The 15,000-nt window shown below is 43.9% G+C and overlaps 1 protein-coding gene across 1 annotated transcript in view; it reads right to left on the bottom strand.

Moving 5' to 3' along the window:
* The window catches only part of LOC115208599 (mucin-12), a 45,169-nt gene extending 30,592 nt beyond the window's left edge, over positions 1 to 14,577 (bottom strand). The window contains exon 1 of the mRNA XM_029776782.1: positions 14,245 to 14,577. The gene's annotated coding sequence lies outside the window, so the exon portion shown is untranslated. The remainder of the gene's footprint in view (positions 1 to 14,244) is intronic.
* Positions 14,578 to 15,000: the final 423 nt, after the last annotated feature.

The raw sequence follows: 15,000 nt of genomic DNA, 5'->3' as shown, positions 1-15,000 counted from the left end.
GTATTGGAGAAGGAGGGGTTTATTAGGGAAGGGGGTTTCCTACATATAACTACATTATTGGACCAGTTCCCTGCAGACAGGAAAGGGGCAGTCCCTGGTCAAAGTCAACAACTGACCAAGTTCACCAGAAGTTACAACGCATTTTGACCAAAGCAGGCAGGCAGACACACACACACACACACACACACACACACACACAGTCATCTTCATAAGGGAAAATCATAGCAAAGCATTTTGCCATGGAAAATAAAGTTGACCAATAAGAAATGCCGGTTCAGGTAATCCTTCCCCTTGTCAGTCCATTTTCTTCCATTGAGTACCTAATGAATGACCCAAGTCATTAACCTACCAACAGCATGAGAACACAGCCTCCTAAATACTTCCTATCCACCGAGGGGGAAAATAAATAGTTGAGCAGGGAAAGCCAGAACTGGCCTATCTAGACTGCCAGCCTGTCCAAAGAGGGAGCCAATATATTTAGTAAGAGGGGGAAGTTGAATGAACTCTTAGGATTGGTGGTGGAAGGGCGAAGGATGGGGTGAAGTCTGTGGGGTGTGGAGAGAGCGTAAGACTGTTGCTTCGTCTGCCCATATAAGGCAGTGTTGCAGAATTCTGCTGCATCACCACAGAACACTCAGAAAACACGGCACGCAGAGAGATCCAATCTCCTGATGAAATCCACCAACACAAGTAAGTCATTACTCACGGCATAACGACAGGAGAGGCTCTGCTGAGCATATGAGCCCAGCTCTGTTCTCAACCCAGTTGCATGGCTGTCTCAGTCCTTCTCAACTAAATGAAAGATACTGTTGTCAGACATGGGAGTCCCTGCTCTCAAATTTTGAAAATACAGCAAATCAACAAAGGCAAACCAGGCAGGTCACTAGTGATGCAAGTCGGTATTCGACGTCCAGCCATGTCTGAGGACGTCAGGAGATGACGCGGAAACCGGCCACTAGGAGCAACAGTGAGCAATGTTACCTTCAGGGAGGCTTTGGTTGTGGAGGCGGATGGGTGTAAGCATCTGTGTTATATATACACAGTTGAAGTGGGAAGTTTACATACACCTTAGCCAAATACATTTAAACTCAGTTTCTCACAATTCCTGACATTTAATACTAGTAAAAATTCCCCGTCTTAGGTCAGTTAGGATCACCACTTTATTTTAAGAATGTGAAATGTCAGAATAATAGTAGAGAGAATGATTTCAGCTTTTATTTCTTTCATCACATTCCCAGTGGGTCAGAAGTTTACATACACTCAATTAGTATTTGGTAGCATTGCCTTTAAATTGTTTAACTTGGGTCAAATGTTTTGGGTAGCCTTCCGCATCCTTCCCATAATAAGTTGGGTGAATATTGGCCCATTCCTCCTGACAGAGCTGGTGTAACTGAGTCAGGTTTGTAGACCTTGCTCGCACACACTTTTTCAGTTCTGCCCACAAATTTTCTATGGGATTGAGGTCAGGGCTTTGTGATGGCCACTCCAATACCTTGACTTTGTCTTAAGTCATTCTGCCACAACTTTGGAAGTATGCTTGGGGTCATTGTCCATTTGGAAGACCCATTTGCGACCAAGCTTTAACTTCCTGACTGATGTCTTGAGATGTTGCTTCAATATATCCACAATTTTCTTTCCTCATGATGCCACCTATTTTTTGAAGTGCACCAGTCCCTCCTGCAGCAAAGCACTCCGACAACAAAGCACTCCGACAACATGATGCTGCCACCCCCATGCTTCAGTCGGGATGGTGTTCTCAGGTTTGCAAGCCCTCTTTTTGGTGGTGCAGTTGTGTGTCTGATGGCAGTGTATTCCAGACATGGGACGCTCTCACAGAGAAAGCGGATTTACTAAAGGTGCTTTTCCTTAAGGGAACTATACAGTCACCTCTCATGGCAGACCTTGTGGATCTGCTGCCATATGTTTGGATTTTCTGTTTAACAAAAATACTGAGTGGAGGGGGAGCTAGGCCATTTAGGATCTTGAATACAAGACATGCGTCGGTGTATTGCACCAGATTTTCCCAACTCAGGAGCTCATGCTTTCTGAGGATGTAACAGTGATGATGGCTATTGGGCTTCCTATCGAGCACTTTGAGAGCCTGTTTGTAGACAGACTGAATAGGTTTTAATGTTGTATAGCAAGCTTGGGTCCAACTAGTCAAGCAGTATGTTAAGTGGGGGAGTATCATCGATTTGAAGTACAGTCTTGCTACCTCTGTGGTCAAACAATTTCGTATAAATCGGAAATTAGCTAGGTTGAATTTGGTTATTTGAATTACCTTTTTCACATGCTTTTTAAAAGAGAGGTTGGAATCAAGTATGATTCCAAGGTACTTAAAATCAGATACCACCTGGAGCTTCTCCCCTGACAGAGACATCTGGCTCAGTAGCATCTGTTGCCCTCTTTGTGAAGAACATGCAAACAGTTTTTTTCACACTGAGATGCAAACACGAGTCACTTTGTAACCTGGACCATTACAGTAGTGAGTTCTTGTGCAGCTTGTTGTTTGCTCTTTGCATGCACATATATCACTGCATCATCTGCATACATTTGAACTTCAGACCCAGTGCAGACGGAAGGCAGATCATTAATGTACAGGCTGAACAAGAGGGGCCCCAGTATTGACCCTTGGGGCACGCCCACATCATAGCTAAGAGTGGGCGACAGCTCATAGCTCACTGACACACTGAGTTCTGCCTTCAAGGTATGATTTCATCCATCTCAAGGCATCGGGGGAAAAGTTGAACTTGGACAATTTTGTGATGAGAATCTCATGGTTAACAGTATCGAAAGTGACTTAGGGTTCAATTTGCACTTCCTAAGGCTTCCACTAGATGTCAGTCTTTAGAACGCGTTTCAGGCATTTGCAGTCAACAGAGAGCGAACAAGACCTCCTGGAGTCTGATGACAGAGAATGACAGGCCACAATTACACGCATTCACGTGAGGTGGTAGCTGTGTTCCATAACGTTTTTCAAGACATTGGAATCGTCCGGTTGGAATATTACTGAAGGTTTTACGTTAAAAAGGCCCTAAAGATTGATGTTTTACAACGTTTGACATGTTTCATCGAACGTAAATAACTTTTTGTTGTGAAATTACCAGTACGGAAAAAAATTTATGCATTCACTACTGTAAGTCGTTCTGGATAAGAGCGTCTGCCAAATGACTAAAATGTAAATTTTCGGCGCGCTTCCTACATTTGGAGTAGCTTACTGAACGCGCAAACAAGGAGTTATGTAGATCAAAGGTAAGTGAATATTTCTTATGCTATTTATGATTTTAGATGACTCCAAAATGGCGGGTATCTGTATTGCCTGGTGTATTTTTCTGAGCGCAGTACTCAGATTATTGCAAAGTGTGCTTTCCCCGTGAAGCTTTTTTGAAATCTGTCACAGCGGTTGCATAAAGGAGATGTTCATCCATAATTCTGTGAATAACAGTTTAATATTTTATCAACGTTTATGATGAGTAATTTTGTAAATTGTTGTGCTGATTCACCGGCAGCATTGGAGGCAAAATATTTTCTGAATATCACGCGCCAATGTAAAATGCTGTTTTTGGATATAAATATGAACTTTATCCAAAACATACATGTATTGTGTAACATAATGTCCTAGGAGTGTCATCTGATGAAGATCGTCAAAGGTTAGTGCTTCATTTCGCTGTGTTTTGGGTTTTATTGACACATGTCCTTGCTTGGAAAATGGCTGTGTGATTATTTTTGTCTACGTACTCTCCTAACATAATCTAATGTTTTGCTTTCGCTGTAAAGCCTTTTGGAAATCGGACAATGTGGTTACATCAAGGAGAAGTGCATCTTTAAAATGGTGTAAAATAGTCGTATGTTTGAGAAAGTTGATTTATGACATTTTGTATTTGGCGCCCTGATATTTCACTGGCTGTGTCCCACCTAGCCCATAGAAGTTAATAGGCCTAAATTACCTTGGGCACACTTGTGCCAAGTGCAGCATGAGATGATAAGATCCTATATGGAGGCTGCAGTGGGCTCTATATAGGCTAGTAGGCAGGGTATAAGAAGGGTAGGGGGTCGTAAGAGCCAAAGCGTGTGAGCGAGCGATGTCCTCGGCAGACCCAACTGGGGGGGCGGGTTGTTCCCATCCCAACACACTAACCACCACTGCCGCCTTCTTCCACACACTGCAAAAGAGGCAGGAAACCACACACACAAAACACAGCTCTACTCCAAAGAATTTCTGGGACACGGTGAGGGAGGGAGAGAGAAGCACTTGCATTCTTTCACAGTCCCTGCTGGCATCTGATAATAACAAAAAAGGCGATGGTTGCCGAGCCGACTTTTTCAGGATCTTTAGTCTGCTGCTCTCAAAGATCCAGAGCTTCTGCATACGTGTATATTCTCTTTAGGTGCAGAGAACAGGCTACTCAGTGGAATGGTGCTCGTTTAATAAAGTTAGATCAAAGCTGAATCAGTGTCTGCAAGATCACAGTTTTCTACATAACCGAACCAAATATAATAGCATAATACTACTGTCAAACAAAAACATCACGCATTCAACATAATTCTTAAAGTTTTACCTGTGAAACATCCATGCAGAATGATTCTATATAGTAACCATTTGATCTCAATCAGTTTAATGGGGATATGCATTCAGATTTTCTTCAGTTATACAGTGTTGTTTAGAAGTAGCCTACAGTGTTGTTTAGAATGATGGTGCTAACTAATTTTAGAGCAGATGGTGTTAAACTGTTGCATAGCCTACCTGCGTATTTTGCTTAGTGGCACGCGCTGTTGACAGTAATTTTAAACTACTATGCCATTATATTTGGCTATGGTGAACACTGATTAATGATCTTGCAGACATTGATCCAACTTTATTAAACGAGCACCATGACCATTTGCCCAATGACTAACGCAGGCCAACTAATGTTGAATAATACTTAACGTTACTAGTGAAATTCCAGTAACCAATCATATTATACTATATTGCTATTGATATGTTTAAGTTGACAGCTATTACAAATCAGCTGTCAGAAGCTGCATGACGAGCAGTTAATTTGAGCCAATCAAAACTCAATATTATCTTAGTCCCTCTCCTAACCACACGTTAATACACCAGTTGGCGCCAACATACACAAAAAAATAAAAATAAAAATAAAATAAAATAAAAAATAAAAAAGCTAGACCGGAACGTGAAGAGCTACAGCCATTCCATGGAAGAAAAACAAAAGTTACAATTTCAATAAAACTGAACTAAAGAGAGAACTGGGTATTAACACTCACTTATCTATACAAATGTGCTATGAAGGGATTGAGGGAAAGATTGACACCAGGATTTGGTGAGTTTTCATAAGGAAAACGAGCTGCTAGCGATTAGGCTAGTTAAGCTATTGACAGCATTTTGTGCGTGTTCATACTGAACACGCACAAGCCGTTAACATTCATAGGCTGACTACACCGCTCGCGTCGCGAAATACATTTTGAAATCTATATTATTTAATAATTGCGCCAACGAGCATCTGCTTTGCCAAGGGCTAAAATAGAAGTCAGTTCTATTTCTGATGCAGGTTGCGCTGCAAGTCCTGCCTCGCCCATCTCCTTATTGGTTTATAGAAGCAGGTACCCACATGCCATCTCCTCATTGGTTATACCCACGTGAGTGAAAGACGAAATAGGTTGGTGGCGGTAATGCACGTAATTTATGAAAGTTGCCAATCGCAATATAAAGTCAAGAGAAGAAAAAGCCTGGAAGGAGGAGAGATGACTAAAAACGATTCAGTTGACCGTGGATTAATTGGTGGAGTAGAGGACCTTGTGCATTTCAGGTAAAATAACAACTCAATGTTTATATCCCAGGACAAATTAGCTAGCAACAGCAAGCTAGCTAAATAGGACAAATTAGCTAGCAAGCGCAAGCTAAATTGCCATAAATGTTTAATGCTTTTCGACCTGTCCCCAAATTAATATGATTGGTTCAGAGTTTGTTTTGATATATTAACATGTGTGTCGTGATCGCGTTTGGTGTGGGGGGACAAAATACATTTATGCACGATAGCGCACACGCGCAGCCGGTTTGGGTTCCGTGTTAGGCTAGCTCAGTTATCGATCAATTGAAATAGCAAACGTTAGTGATCATGCATGGCGAACTATTTTAGTTTTCATACTTTTATAAAAAGTTATTACCTAGTATCAATATCCATTTTGGTACACTTATGTTTTAGATTACTTTATAAGAAATGACATGTAGGTGTAAGCACTAGTACTTTTCATTTGCCCGGGATAGTTAGTCTATTGTTCAGTCCACATGAGTCTGGTGCTGTAGTTAAAGTGTAAAGCATTTTGAGTAAGTTCTCTCTTCTTATTCCTGTAAGAGATTGAAGCTAAGCACTTTATTAATGGTTATATGAGAAGGTACTCATGATACACTTAAAAACGCCTTAGTGTTAAATTGATCAGCACAATCACTCACATTTGATTCCATCTCAGTGGTTTATGTCAATATTTGTGAATTAGTTTGTGTTTTATGTGGATTCATGTTTATTGTATTGCCATTTCAACTTTGAAATCTGAGAGACCCTCAGAGTTGGGTGCACCCTAGTAAACTATAGGCAGAATATATAGCCGATATCTAAGTCTGTTGTAAAGTTGATGCAATTCATTCATATTGAGCTCATTGTACAAATTTCACATATCAATATTTACTCAAGATGATTCATTTTTTTGGTGTTTTTATTTACAAAATACAAGCCAGCATTCTTTTCCTAAACTATTCAGTTGTGTGGTTTTCATTTCTCCCTACTGCTTCAGCGGCGAACCTAACTGGTCCAATAGAGTTTAAGCTTAAACATACAGTAGCCCATAGTGTTAAGCAATTGTTACATATGCATCGCCTGAGTAGCCTCTTCTCCAAGTGTCGAGAATATATACATGCACAGAATCTTTTAGTGCTGTAGACTAAAGATCCTGAAAAAGCCAGATCCGCAGCCACTCCGTAACAAAAACAGGCCATGTTGGACAACACACGCACTACTGTGGGCTCTCCCAATGAAGCTATGCACCCCTACCTTCCCATGCACACCCTATGGTGGCAGGCTTTTCACAGTGACCTGAGGGTGAGGGCAGGGTGCTGATCTCCTATGAGGCATCGCCACAGGAGAAACTCTCCCATAGAAGAAGATGGCTTACTGACCTTTACCCTTCCATTTAACCAGATCCACTGGCACAATGGACTCTGAGTGGAATGGAATTACTCAGTGGGAATATGAGCTCATGCCGACCTGAAAAGATATCGCTACTAACTAACTGTAGCCCATGGCATCTCACCTGGCAGTACACTGAAGAGGTAGTGCTCATTTCAGTTGGAGACGGAATCGAAGCATAAAACCTATGTCAATGACAAACCAAATCTCAAAAGTGACCCATCAGATCCCTCCATGGCTAATCAAAAACAAACACACAGGATCCCCAAGCCAGCCAGCATTAAATGTCTTAGGGTACAATCCAAAACATGGGACCCCCTACTGGAGCCCTGCACGGGCATGTATTTTAAGCCCCCCCCCAAACCCTAACCATGCCCCAAGACATTCAGGCCCCATTGTTTCTGCCAAGTTTAAGGCCCAGCCCAAAATCAGAAATGACTTCCTCCATTAGTAAACCCTTTAGCTGCTACTCTCCATCGGTCACAAGCTCCCTGCACTCCGAGTCAGTGAGTAACCATAACAAAGGGCTCCACTTGGGCTGCTCTGCTCAATGAAGACACATGAGAGCAGTTAGCTGTAAACTCCGACAAAACGCAAGGAACATCGTTATGATCCTAGTCAGATATGACTGTACTGCACAGCAGAGCACAAGCAAAATGGCTCAGCTTCAAAATGTTAGAGGTCAATTCAGTGACATCCGAACCCTGCCTGTACCCTAGTTATTGATGAATAAACAGGCCCTAACCACATGTATAATGTCAGGGTCCGTCGAGCTCAGGTCGGCTAGCGGAGCTCTACCCCACCAAGCGCGCTTTTCCTGCATCACCCAACCCCTCACTGGGTGTCCTCCGCACTAGGGGTCTTCTGGAAGCCCCGCCCCAGGTATAGTTGGCGCACCACAGAGCTTGTTAACTCTAGACAAAGACCTGTATGACGCGTCTGCACAGTCCCACTTCCTGGATGACTGATGAGGCTGGGGCAGACCCCGTTGGAGACACCAGGGCACAAGGCCCCTTTGCCAACTTGGGTAGACCATAGATACACGGAGAAAACAAAGATGCTTCTAAGCTATTCTATGGATCAGTAGTGGACATCTCCTAGTCATGGAGGACTGCAGAGTGTGCATGCTCCAGTTCAAGTCCAGCTCCTATGAACAAACCCTATCCTGGTCTAATGAAAGACCATAGTTAGTTGATTGCTTGGCTGAAGTGTATGTGTCCTGCAAGCGCTGCAGCCCTCCAGGATTAGAGCTGCTGTCCCTGACATATAGGATGGACATGAAGCACTGGCTTAGCCATGCTAAACAATTCATTAGCTGGACTGTGTACTTAAACCACACGATAATGTTAATTCATTCCATAGGGGGGCATGGAGATGTGCTAAGTGACTTTAAAGCACTCGATAATGGGATGAGGAGGATAAGACTGTGGCGAGTCACGCTACAGGCTAAGTGGATAGTTAGTGTAGCCAATTAGCCTTGGGGGAGTCAGATGGGATGGGCTAACAAGGTAGTGTTAAGGGAAATCATAAGACAATGGGGTAACCTAGTCATTTAGCCTGGGGGGGGAATAAGAAGGGAATAGACTCGAGGCTAGCACAATCTGGTTAAACTGGACCAGGTTCAAAGCAGCACTGAGCCAGGTTGGGTCTGGGGGTCTCGTCAAGACAAGGCGCAAATGAGGCTGAATGTTCTCGCAGGGTGGGAGATGGCAGAGGGGAGGTGTGTGTGCTGGTTGTCAGTGGGTAATCTGAGGATTAAAAGGTAACAGACAGGGCCCATTGTCTGCCCCTGTGCCCACTGAGGCCCCTTTGTCCTGGGGCATAGAGGGGCATATGGATTAGTTTAGCCAGGGCAGGGGGACAGGGGTAGCAGCTGGCACGCTTGGTTTTGGCCAAAATCCCACGAGAACAACCAGGCCTGGGACACCAGGGCTCTAAATTCATAAATCCTTGATTCCTCACATCTTCTCAAACCCCATTGGAGAAGGTCTGAGGGGTTTGCGAAGGAGGCAAGGGGATAGGTTGCAGGGAATCACTGAAAGACTAATTGAGATAAAGCCATGACAGACCAGGGACACCAGACTTTGGAGGGATGGGGAGGGTGAGGCTGACAGTGGGATGGCTACAGGGCCGCTCCCCTCTTTGGATCAGGAAGAAAGTCAATATTGGAAAGTAGCTGTGCTCTGTGGTGCTGCTGACTCAGGGCCAGATCAGTTACCAGGGCTATGAGCAGCCAGGGTGAGCCCAGGCCAGATGGACTGATCCCATCACGCCTGCCTGGCTGCCACGCACTTGGGGGCACACACACCATGGCTCAATTACTGAACACACAGACCTAGGTTACTCATGGGTCGAGAGGCAGACCAGAGCAAAACAGGATGTGTGTAACCAGCCACAACACACAGACAGCAAGGGCCGTCATACACACACCTCAAACCTTGGGGTCAACGCCTAACCACAAATCAAACCTTGTCCCAAAGCACCCCATTAAAACAAACCAGATATGGCTAAAGCCCATCGGTAGGGATACAGTGCGAATAGATTTGAATGAAGCCTCATAGGAAACATTTTAAATAAGTGGACTTAATAGTTCTTTGAGCAGGCATCTTAAGGTCAGACCAGAACACACAGGATCTAACCAAACTAGATTCCTGAATGTGCTGAACACTTTGGCTCACAGCAGAGCACAGAGCCACATTTCACAACGCCAGCAGTGGGTGTCCATTGCTTCGTGGCTAGTAAAGAGAAAGCTGAATGCCAAGGCACAGACCACCACAGTGGCAAGCGCTACAGCAACACAACCAACCACAGCTTCCCACGGGACAGCCGGCAGCAGCCCTTCCAGACTGGAGACCGTGTCTGCGTCCCAAATAGCACCCTACTCCCTATATTTGGGGCCGACTTACTGAGACGCCATAGAAACCAGTGAGAGAATGCATGATGAAACCTACTGTAATTGTATTTCACAGCAGATGTGTGCCATACGTAGTACAGCAAATTGAGGGATTTTATGGCAGTTGATAGGGCAGATAATAGCTAGTCTCGTCAGGGTGTGTGTAATTAGGTATTATATCATCTGCTCACTACGCAGGGCAAAGAAAATGGATTTGAGCCCAGTGACCTTGACATGCATTGCGTAATATCTCAGCAGCTGTTGCCTCGATGCTTTCACATGGCCCCAACAATAACCAGAGCAAATAAGGGCGCATTAGCAACCATACAAGTGGACAGCCATTTGAGTCAACAGCACACTTGTGACACCCACACTCCCAAGACTATTATTTAAGTGAATTTGTTGAAGGCACCCAAAGAAATAACTCAGATAAGAGTTTTACATCTGGTCACGCGATCGGCATTGACAACCACCTGTATTTCTGTGAGTCTTACCTAAAATAGACAACTGCAGCTGCCCCATAGGGCACCATGCTGACTAACAAGGGAGTCCAGACTACAGGAGAGGAACCATTTGAAGTGCACCAGTGCATTTACATTCCAAGACTAGTTGGGTGCTAATCATGTTACATGACTCTCGTAGAAAGAACGTTAGTTCTACGGGGCTGATCTAAGGTCAGTTCTCTTTCAATAACTACTGCGATAAGGATGATTTTAGGGTTGATAATACTGATCCTAAACCTGCACGTAGGGTAGTCTCGTCAACCCAACCATAGACAAAAGTAGTGACTAGGGTATTTTTTGGCATAGGCAAACTATCACTACTTTATCCTCTTTAAAAAAATACTGGCTAGCAAGATGGAGATCAGAGGTTATTTTTAAAGGAGTGCATTTCGCTAGTGGCTAGTTTTTTTTTTTTTTAAAAACAACCTTTAACTAGGCAAGTCAGTTAAGAACAAATTCTTATTTTCAATGACGGCCTAGGAACAGTGGGTTAACTGCCTTGTTCAGGGGCAGAATGACAGATGTTTACCTCGTCAGCTCTGGGATTCGATCTTGCAACCTTTCGGTTACTAGTCCAACGCATCAACTTCCTGCAAAACCACTGCAAAGGTTTTGCCTGAAAACTTTGGTTTTGAATTGCAACGTTTTGTTACGTCCACCCTGTAATTTGTTGGGAAAGTCCCTTGAATTTTCCCCCTTTACTGACGTAGTGTGATATAGTTCCTCTATGCCAAAAGAGCCCATAATTGAAACCAGACTCTAGTCACTGACTACTGCAGAGGTTTAGGATGAGGACAGAAGAAGTGGCGACCGTACAGGGGAAGTGTTATCTTAAACCGGGGTATCAAAGTCATTTTCACCCAGGGGCCGCATTTGGTCTTCAACGAGGTCCAGCAGGCCACACAGAATTTGTTATATTAAAAAAATAAGCAAAATATTGTCCTCCATCTATCGTTTCTGGAATTTTCAATGCACCCTGACATGGAGGTGATTATTAGTGAGCTGGACACAATGCACCCTGACATGGAGGTGATTATTAGTGAGCTGGACACAATGCACCCTGACATGGAGGTGATTATTAGTGAGCTGGACACAATGCACCCTGACATGGAGGTGATTATTAGTGAGCTGGACACAATGCACCCTGACATGGAGGTGATTATTAGTGAGCTGGACACAATGCACCCTGACATGGAGGTGATTATTAGTGAGCTGGACACAATGCACCCTGACATGGAGGTGATTACTAGTGAGCTGGACACAATGCACCCTGACATGGAGGTGATTACTAGTGAGCTGGACACAATGCACCCTGACATGGAGGTGATTATTAGTGAGCTGGACACAATGCACCCTGACATGGAGGTGATTACTAGCGAGCTGGACACAATGCACCCTGACATGGAGGTGATTACTAGCGAGCTGGACACAATGCACCCTGACATGGAGGTGATTATTAGTGAGCTGGACACAATGCACCCTGACATGGAGGTGATTATTAGTGAGCTAGACACAATGCACCCTGACATGGAGGTGATTATTAGTGAACTAGACACAATGCACCCTGACATGGAGATGATTACTAGTGAACTAGACACAATGCACCCTGACATGGAGGTGATTATTAGTGAACTAGACAATGCACCCTGACATGGAGGTGATTATTAGTGAGCTGGACACAATGCACCCTGACATGGAGGTGATTACTAGTGAGCTGGACACATTCAAGAAACTGTTTGAATGTGGGTCCATTATAATTGATCGTTGATTTGATTTTAGTCATTTTAAAGTATATTTAAAAATCTATAATAATAAGAGCATCCGCAGGCCAGATTGGACCCCCCTCCCCTCCCCTCCCGGACTGCATGTTTGACACCCCTGATCTTGTGGACTTGTTAGGAGCCCAGGCTGCCATAGGCATCAGTGAGAGAGATGGTTTCACACCCCTGCAGTGATAATTCACACTCAGATGGTTGCCTGAGAGGTCACTGCTCAGCGAGGACATACACTCCCCCTCAGGGCGGGCGAGAGGGTGTCACTGTCAAACCGCTGCAGCAACGCAACCTCTCAGTCAATGTGACACCTTGAAACGGATATAACACACACCCCTACAACAAAACCAGAAAACCAAACGAGATCACATTCACCACATTAACAAAAGGAAAACAGTCATGTCTCCTTTAAGAAATCAAATGACAATTGCACACAATTAACAATTTCAGACTGAAAGATAACACTTGATCACTGATAAGAGGCCTGTTATCCAATACAGAACAATTGATGACAACAGCAGACACGACCAGACTGACGCTGTTCGATAGGATGTTCGAAATCTGATCAAGAATCAGTGTTTGATAGACTTCTGTTGACACCCAGTCAGTGACATTGAGATGGGGCAGGTGGGATAGCATTCGTTGGCATGTGGAATGCATGTGCCCCGATACGGATTATAGCCTTCCCTGTGGCTCAGTTGGTAGAGCATGGTGTTTGCAACGCCAGTGTTGTGGGTTCGATTCCCACGGGGGGCCAGTAGAAAGAAAAAAAAAAAAATGTATGAAATGAAATGTATGCATTCACTACTGTAAGTCGCTCTGGATAAGAGCGTCTGCTAAATGACTAAAATGATTATGTATCTGGAGCCAAAACCCAGATGACAGTATCACTGGGATCTGACATAGGCATCTGATGCTTCTGAACTCCCCCTCTAGCTCTGCCCGGTCTCAGTCTGTTGTCATGGGTGATATCTCTGGATGTGTAGGTGTGAGTATGAAAACAGACAGCGATGTGAATCTTGGTGAGCAGTATAATCTAGCAGCCATCTCCAGACCTGGAGATGCGCCAGACAGACACTCCCGTTTTCACTGACGTGCTGTTGGTGTAAAAAGTAACTCAACATCTTGTGGTAGGGAAATTGTGATGGGCAGGCGCAGGCCTATATGCTTCTCTATCAATTTTGCTCACATTCGATTTTCAGCTGGATGTTAATGGTGTGTATAATGTGATATTGATTCAGCAATGTAACCAACAAAGACATTTAGACTACATGTTGCTCTCTCATATTCATATATACACACATACATATACATAAAAGAACAGTAAAGTATGCACTTTCGATTGGGCTATCAATCGATAGAAAACGCAGTTTACCAGCGAGCCACTGAATTTAGCGAAGCCCAAATCTCAGGACATAATCATGAAGGGTAAATGAACCCCGGGTTTTGCAGTAGCCATTTGGGGCCCTCGTTCTCAGAACAATGAGAGTCGGAGCTGGGGCATAATAGGGGGAAGTTTGGTGCCGAGGTTAGTCAATAAATTATTGTTTAAAATTAACATATAGGCTACATATATAGTTGTGTCCAGTCACCTAATGCGCCTTGACAAGGCTGTTCTAGGGAAAGGAAACCACCGCCCAAACTCTCCACCGACGTTGTAGGCATCACATCAAATCCAGTTAGAAAACATGGGCTTTCAACAACGAACGTTTGATCTGTGTAATTTCATGAGCTTTGTTTGGATAAAGTAGTAGCCATTGTTTAACGCGAAACCAGCATGAATTAGCAGAAAATTATCAAATACGCCGAAATTGCAACAATGTAGTCAAGAATTTTTTTTTTTTTTTTGCAAGACGTTTGCTGGCTGGTGCTACAATGTATCAATTCCCACTCACCGTAAGAATGTCGAGGCACGCTTCGCAGAGTTTCCCCAAATTCTTTCAGGGACCGTCGTAGGCTACTTCCTCGCTGGCTGGACAAAAACAGACCAAATATGTCGACGCAGACGTTACAAATTTAGAGGACAAACAATCAAGCGTGCAGCTGGCTCCCTTTACTGTCAAGCTTCACAATGAAGCTGTAGATTCATTTGACTTGTTCAAACGACGTGCATCCCTCCTTTAGTAACGTTCTTTGGACCACAGAAGCAGACCACTCTCAAGATGAAGAATGAGTTGAGTTGCCACATAGTCGAGCGAGGGTGAAATTAAAGGAGAAGCATGCCCCCCCCCCCAAAAAATCGATATCTCCAGCTAGGAACCAATGAAGAACATGGCCTGAGGTTTATTTAAAATAGGGATGATGTCATATGCTAAAACACTGCCCCTCCTTTTATTTTCTGTGTGCGAGAGTGCCTTGCCCCATCCCTCACCCCCCTCACTCATACTCTGTGTATGAACTTCCAAAATCCAGCTGCATGGCTAATATTTCAACTACTGCAGGCCTACACTAGATGCCTGTAAGGCCAAACAAATAGGCTAGGCTACATAAGTATGTACACACAATAGTCTGTCAAGGTTTCAGTTTCAGTTGGTTCAAAATTCGATTTGAATGCAATTGATCGTTTCTTGATATCAATGAAGAATAGGCATATTTATTCAACTGAGAAAGGCATTGTTCACAGTCCTGTCTTATTTATTAGCATAATGTCA

The sequence above is a fragment of the Salmo trutta genome, chromosome 14 (genome assembly GCF_901001165.1).
Source record: "Salmo trutta chromosome 14, fSalTru1.1, whole genome shotgun sequence".
In the NCBI taxonomy this organism is placed as follows: domain Eukaryota; kingdom Metazoa; phylum Chordata; class Actinopteri; order Salmoniformes; family Salmonidae; genus Salmo; species Salmo trutta.
Note: the sequence above shows the minus strand (reverse complement) of the source record. Positions and strands in the feature narration are given on the sequence as shown.